This window comes from Pinus tabuliformis, chromosome 9 (genome assembly GCF_031772625.1).
Source record: "Pinus tabuliformis cultivar Carrire ecotype Pingquan chromosome 9, CPIR1, whole genome shotgun sequence".
Lineage (NCBI taxonomy): Eukaryota > Viridiplantae > Streptophyta > Pinopsida > Pinales > Pinaceae > Pinus > Pinus tabuliformis.
Window position 1 is genome coordinate 5,206,480 of NC_142307.1, and position 6,850 is coordinate 5,213,329.

The 6,850-nt window shown below is 39.7% G+C and overlaps 1 pseudogene; it reads left to right on the forward strand.

Moving 5' to 3' along the window:
- The first annotated feature begins 1,378 nt into the window (after positions 1 to 1,378).
- On the forward strand, positions 1,379 to 5,564 carry LOC149146828 (pentatricopeptide repeat-containing protein At2g22070 pseudogene; annotated as a pseudogene).
- Positions 5,565 to 6,850: the final 1,286 nt, after the last annotated feature.

The window sequence follows — 6,850 nt, forward strand, 5'->3', positions numbered from 1 at the left end:
GTTCCAAGTGGGTGCGGCTAAAAACAATGAGTTCGTACTTTCATCCTTTTGCTCATAGTAGGTTTCCCACCAGTCTTTAATGTGGGGGGCTGCTTTGAGAAGTGCAAAAGTGATCTTTTCATGGCCGGAAAAATCATGAACGGAAAAATATCCTTCTAGCAGATTTAATTATTTATCTACAGCGTCTATATCTATCTGACCCTCAAATATGAGAATGTCAAAATTAACTTGTACCTTAAAGGGTGTGGCACTTCTAGAGTAGTTGTTAGAAGTAGATGTGTCGCCCTTGGGTAGCCGCTGAAGGATCTGGGCAAAGTTGTCCATCATTGTGTTCCTTTGTCGCTCAAGGGCTTCTTAGAGCAAAATTTTAATAGGATCTCCTGCCCCCTCGTCTTTCTTTTCATCTACCATTGGAGGTCATTGGGATTTGCGAAGCTAGTTTTGCAAAGGTTCGACGATTTCAAGCCCTAACTCCTTATATGTCGACCTCGTTGGGAACATGCAAAGAAAAACAGAGAAAAAGCAGACCACTCTAATACCACTGATTTAGATTTAAACAGAAACGCAACAAATTACAAATATAACCATAAATACAAAGATGCAGCAAAAATAACAATTCATTTCATTAAATATCAAATATTGAAATATGCATACAAACATAACAGAAATAAGACTAGCTCGGGCGATGGTAGCTTGTCTCTGAAAAGAGATGTGGCGGCTACATGCCTCTAAACTGTGTTACAATGAGGCTCCAAGCCCTATTTATTATTGAAAAACAATGGAAAACCCAAACATCCAAAAACCTAACCGTAAGAGATGGAAGGACAAACTATGGACCTTGTTTGGGGAAATTGGTACATCAACTTCCCGAGGTCGTAACTTTGACATACGATCTCTGTTTGACACGCACAATACCTTGCTAGAAAGATCTATCCGAAAACTACAAATTTTGAGCGAGCAATTTTTTGTTTTCCCAAAAAAAAACATTGTTTAGAGCTTCAAAACGGCTCCAGAAGTTCAGAACCCGAAAAACTGCCAAAAATAGTAAATTGTACTACAACTAAGAAATCTAAAAAACTGCAAAAAAAAACAAAAACAAAAACAAAAAACAAAAAACAATAGTGGGGTCCAAGTGAAATATGCGGATAACCACCAATATCCACATAGATCAATTTTTTTTTTAATTAAACACATTAATTGCTTAAAAAAAAAAATTAAAAATTCATAGCTAAGAAATACTTTAATAATTTCTAAAATCTCATTGTCAATGAGATTAACGAAAACAAATAAAATATAATACATATTTAAATATATAATCAACATTTCATAACTCGAACATGTCTAAATAAATTTAACACTGAATCAAAATTTCATAACTGGAAAATGTCTTTCCAACCAATCTCTTTTAAATGAACAAAACTACACGATTCTCACCCAAATAACCAATACCACACCCAAGAGACAGACAAATTCTGAACGAGAACTGCTACATCTCTTTCCAACCCATCTCTATTAAATTTTGAACAGAACTGACACCATTCTCACACATATGGAAGAGGAGAACAATTCTGAATGAGAACTGCTACTATACAACAGCGAAAATGGAAGTTGATGTCGTTTTGTGATTTCAGGACGCAAAACGATACTGCCGGCACCGACACTGATGGCACGGCCACTAAAGAGGAATGAAAATAAAAACGTACTGCAATATCTTATCCCTTGGCTCTTGCAAGGTCTAATGAAAAGGTTTAAGACTACTATGATCGCTTTTGTTAGAGCAGAAGCAGCTGCAGCAGAGCATGAGAATTTCAACAATAGACATGTTAGGACTTGTTGTATGAAGGGGAAGCTGAAAGAGGCCATGCGAATTTTGCATGCTATGGACCAGTCCGTGGATTCCTCAACTTACGCTTATCTATTGCAGACTTGCACCAAGAAGAAAGCTCTTTCGGAGGGCAAACTAATTGACTTCCACATGTCAGAAGCTGGATTTAAGCCTGACATATGTTTGGCTAATATGCTTTTGACTATGTATACCAAGTGCGGAAGTCTTGCTGACGCTCGCAGAGTTTTTGACCAAATACCTGAACCAAACGTGATTTCATGGACCGTCATGATTGCAGCTTATACCAGGTATGGACGTGACAAGGAAGCCCTGAAGCTTTTATATCAAATGCAATTAACTGGCATCCAAGCAAATCAATTCACCTTTTCTAGCGTCCTCCCTGCGTGTGCTAACTTGTCAGCCCTTGTTCATGGCAAAGAGACTCATGCAAACATAATTAGAAGTGGATTTCAGTATGATGTGTTTGTGGGGAATGCCCTCTTAGACATGTATGCAAAATGTGGAAACTTAGAGAATGCCCGCAATGTATTTGACAAAATGCCTCAACGAAATGTGGTCTCATGGAATGCTATGATTGCAGGCTATGCACTCAACGGATGTGTTGGGGAGGCACAGAAGCTCTTTCAGCAAATGCCGGAGACAAATGAGGTTTCCTGGACAACAATGGTTGCAGGTTATGCACAAAATGGGCAATTATGTGCGGCACGGAATGTCTTTGAAATGATGCCAGATCGAGATGTGGTATCATGGAATGCAATGATTGCAGCATATGCACAGAATGGGCATGGTAAGGAGGCATTAAAGATTTTGCAACAAATGCAAACCACAGGTGTGAAGCCAAATCCGCAAACCTTTGCAACGGTTCTTACAGCCTGCGCAGACTTGGTAGCTCTTGACCGGGGGAAGGAAGTTCATGAAAAAATAATCAGAAATGACTTGGAGCTTAATATCTTTGTTGGAAATGCACTTATAGACATGTATACAAAATGTGGCAGCCTAGAAAACGCACGTCATGTGTTTGATGAAATGTCTCAACAAAATGTAGTTTCATGGACTATGATGATTGTAGGATATGCGGAGACTGGCTGTGTTGAGGAGGCCTCGAAACTATTTAAGAAAATGCCTGAGCATGATGCGATTTCTTGGAACGCTATGATTGCAGGATATGCACAGAATGGCTGTAGTAAGAAAGCCTTAACTCTTTTTCTGCAAATGAGACAGAGAGGTTTGAATCCAACCCCACAGACTTTTGCCATTGTTCTATCAACATGTGCCAACTTGGCATCTCTGGGACAGGGAAAGGAGGTCCATGAAGTTATAATTAGAAGCGGATTTCAATATAACATGTTCCTATGTAGTGCGCTCGTTGACATGTATGCAAAATGTGGGAGCATAGATTATGCTCAAAATGTCTTTGACAGAATGTCTGAACGAGACGCTGTATTATGGAATACAATGATTGCAGGATATGTACAGAATGGGTATATTGATGAGGCCCTTCATATCTTTCAGAAAACGCCTGAAAAAGTGGTGGTGTCTTGGAATACAATGATTGCAGGATATGCACAGAATGGTCGCCTTGAAGAAGCTTTGGAGTTTTTTAATAAAACGCCAGAACGAGATGTAATCTCCTGGAATACAATAATTGCGGGATATGCACAGAATGGGCATGGTAAGGAGGCAATGGAGTGTTTTCGACCAATGCAGCAGGCCAATATAAAGCCAAATCGAGACACCTTCGCCATTGTTCTCCCAGTGTGTGTCAGCTTGGAACAGGGTAAGATCTTTCATGGAGTTATAGTTCAAAATGGATTGCAGTCTAATGTGTTTGTGGGTAGTGCCCTTATTGACATGTACGCAAAATGTGGGAGCATAGAGAATGCACACACTGTTTTTGACGAAATACCCCAGCGCGATGTAGTGTTGTGGAATGCGATGATTGGAGGATATGCCATGCATGGTTGTGGCAAGGAGGCCCTCCAACTCTTTCAACAAATGCAACAGTCTGGCACTAACCCAGACCATGTCACTTTTGTTGGTGTTTTGTCTGCATGCTGCCATGCTGGCCTAGTGGACGAGGGCTGTAAATATTTCAATTGCATGAACCAACACTTTCATATCACACCTGCAATGGAGCACTATGGCTGCATGGTTGACGTTCTTGGCCGCGCTGGGCGTCTCTATGAGGCAGAAGACTTTATAAACAGGATGCCAATAAAACCCGATGCTCCTGTGTGGGGATCTTTACTCGGTGCTTGCAGAATCCATTGCAACGTAGAGTTGGGAGAACGTGTGGCAGACCACATTTTTGAGTTGGACCCTACAAATGCTGCACCTTATGTTCTGCTGTCAAACATCTATGCAGCATCTGGAAGATGGAATGACGTTGAAAAGGTACGGAAAATGATGAAAGACAGGAGGGTCAGAAAGAAGCCTGGAAGTAGTTGGATTGAGGTAAATAAGAAGGTATATGTATTCCTTGTGGGAAATATGTTCAACCCGCAAATGCATGAAATTTATGCCGAGTTGAAGAGATTGTCTGGGCTGATGAAAGGTGCAGGATATGTGCCCGATACAAGTTTTGTGCTGAATGATGTGGAGGAGGAGCAGAAGGAACATGTTCTTTCCCACCACAGTGAGAAGTTGGCAATTGCATTTGGGCTTATTAACACAACCCCCAGGACCACTTTACATATTATCAAGAACCTCCGAGTATGTGGTGATTGTCACTCTGCCATCAAGTTCATTGCTAAGATTGTTGCAAGAGAAATTGTCGTGAGAGATGCCAATCGTTTCCATCACTTCAAGGATGGAAAATGTTCTTGCGGTGATTACTGGTAATCTAAGCCAAGCAAGCTATTAAAATGGGTTTGTGTTCACTGATGTACGTTGCCAGCATAGCAGAGGGAACTAACAGTATGCATTGAGAAACGTTGTGTATGCCTTGCCCAAGACTGGGTGAACCATTGTGTTAAATGCTCGAGTCATGATGTATGGGGCATTGACCTATAAGTTATCTTGCCTGTTAAAATTTATACATCTCACTTGTAATTTTTATACATCATTTAGGGACATCTCACATTTGATTTCCCTATCTCCTCTAAGTTAGGAATAAGTTAGATCTGAAAAATTCTATACATTGAAGTAATCTCTGAATGTAATGTGTGTGTTGAATGCATACACCTTTGTGTGAAATAAATTAATGCTTTCAGCCATTTCTTAATATGGTATCAGAGCGTCAGGCAAGCAGTGGATTGTGCATATGTGTTGAGCGCCGTGTGTCGTGTAACGGAGAGCTAGTGCGCTGCTATGCCTGTGAGGCCGCTGAGTCAAGCCGACTAGTGAGACTGTGTGATGTTGTGTGAAGCTGCGTTGAAGCCTTAACTGTATTGAACACTGCCAATTGAAGACTGCTCCAAGTGAGTGCTAAGTTGTGAATTGATTTCGACTGTCTGCAGCGTATTGGCCGTCGAAGTTGTCATCATTGACCATAGTCTCAGCGCCAAGCGTAAATGACTGTGGAGGCTGCCGTCGAGAATGCAACGTGGAGTACCGGCGTGAGTTTGATCTAAGATGCGCAACGCAGGACAGTGAGATGGGAGGAGAATAAGCCGTTGAGTGTAGATGAGTTGATTTTTTTTTTCAGAGATCACTGTTCAGAAATTATAAAAGAAAAAAAGCTCCTTCACTGCACATTTCAGTGCATTCTGATGTGAAACTGTTTTGTTTTGTTCGAATTTCGAGGTCTATCTGAGACATGCCACTTTCACAAAGCAACAGAAGCATTTTTTAATTGCAGAAAGGTACCTCGGTGTTGAAGTTAAGTTTAAATGGGTATTTTTTTAATAGTCTTCTTTGATCAGGGAGTTTATGGTTTTAGAAAAATTCAGTAGTACAAATTTCCCTTTATGGAAAGTAAAAATTTAAATACAATCAATGAAGAAAAATTTGTGGCTACAGATGCTAAACAGTTAATTCAATGGCAAAATAGAGATGACAAAGCTATGTCCATTATTGGACTTGCTCTTTCAGATTCGCAATTACATCTTGTAGATCTCACTAAACCATCTAACGAAATATGGGAACATTTGACTCAACTATTTGGTGTAAAAACTACAAACGCAAATTTTTCCATAAAATTGCAATTATTTAGACTGAAAATGAATGAAGAGACATCTATGTCCATTCATGTAAATAATTTAATGTCTCTTATAAGACAATTAGCTGAAGCAGGTGCCAAGGAGGATGAAAATGCTAAAGCCATATTACTAAATAGTCTTCCTTCAAGTTATAGTAATGTTGTCTTCACTTTGAGTCAAATGTCTTCACAAAAATTGCATGAGACAATTGCAGCACTTCTCGCGAAAGAAAAGAGACTAAAACTGGAGGATATGGAAGAGAACTCGCCAATAGAAAATGCATTGTTTACAAAGACAATGATGAAAAAGAAAAATTCAAACAAAAGTGAAATTGAAAGCTACTATTGCAGGAAAATTGAGTATACAGCATGGAATTGCAAAAGTCATGCCAGTGATCTGTTAAAAGGGAAAGAATCAGCAAATATAGCCACAGATGAATATCCATTGAATTTTGATGATGAATTCAATGAAGAATTTAAACCTCTTAAACTTTTTTAGAACAACTCAGTGAAAAGGCTCAACATGGATGGTTGTCCAGATAGTACGGTAGTTGTGGATCTAGGGAAGGATCCCTCATTCGTTGAAGACGTGGGAGTGGTCTTCTAATGAGGTTATGCGACAGCTTGGGACGATGTTCAGTGATTGACTTCAGGAGGTCCTTGATTCGGGAGTTCAAGAGTCGAACTCGGGAATCCAACTTGCCAACTACACCTTTACGAAGGTTATGAGGCAACTTGATGGAGTCTATACTAATAAGTTGTAAACCAGTTAAAGAATGACTGTGTATTTTGTTGTTTGTGGATGATTTCAATAAATTTATGTAATGTAAGCATTAAGAGGGGATGTTGGAGTTAATGCTTACATC